Raw genomic sequence first — 979 nt, forward strand, 5'->3', positions numbered from 1 at the left:
GTGTGTGGGGGCGTTTGTCATACGTTGGCCTAAGCGCGCAGCTGACCCAACGTACGAACAACGCCAGTGCGAGTAGCTAACAGTATCGTTCGGAACGACTGTTAGTGGTTCTTTGCTTCACGACAGTGTAAGATTGCAACTGTGTGTGTGTGTGGGTGCGTGGCGTTCCCGTATTTGGCCTAAGCGCAAAGCTGACCCAAATACGAAAACGCGGAGTGCGCGCTGAGGACTCGACAGCAGAGTGGAAGTGTCTAGCAACGCTAGTGGTGGCAGTGAGAGGTGTTTTGAGGGGTTCCAGCCTTGTTTGTAGCTTAAATAAGGCTGTTCCCCGCTTAATCTGGTCAAACCCGCAGTCGGGAACCGTATACGCAGGCGTGCCGCGGGCCGGTTCCTGACATAACTGGCTGGCAGTGGTGGCATCGTTTAGTACATTAGTACGCAGTTTAGCTCGCTATTCTGAGTACTAAAGGCTGGAAGCTTGCTAGAAGCAACTAGCCTACAGAAGTCTACTCAGTGCAGAATCTATATACGTTTTTTTTTTTGTTCAAAGATACACACTTGGTGTTTGCTTTCCCTCCCCCCCCTTTTTTTTTTTCTTTTTATTTTGTGCAACACGATGGCTCAGAAAGCATCCAGCTATGCAAGGCAAAACAAAGAGATACTACTCAACCTGTGTGAGCACAAAGGCATCGAGACGGTGAGCGGCCAGACTAAGGAGCAGTTAGTTCGTGCGCTCGAGGAGCATGATGAGGCAGAACGAGCCCGTGCTTCAACGTCAGCAGATGCAGCTCACGACACGCCAGAGGAGGAATCGCTCCCGCCACAGGATGCAAGTGGAGACGATGTCCTGGATGATCCACCTAACACGGAGATGACATCTCTGGAAGCCGACCTACAGCTACTAGGTTCGGCTGAGCCCGAACTGCGCCTAAAGCTGATTCTGGAACATCGGCAAGCAGAGAGGGAACAAGCTGCCCAG

The sequence above is a fragment of the Hyperolius riggenbachi genome, chromosome 4 (assembly GCF_040937935.1).
Source record: "Hyperolius riggenbachi isolate aHypRig1 chromosome 4, aHypRig1.pri, whole genome shotgun sequence".
NCBI lineage: Eukaryota > Metazoa > Chordata > Amphibia > Anura > Hyperoliidae > Hyperolius > Hyperolius riggenbachi.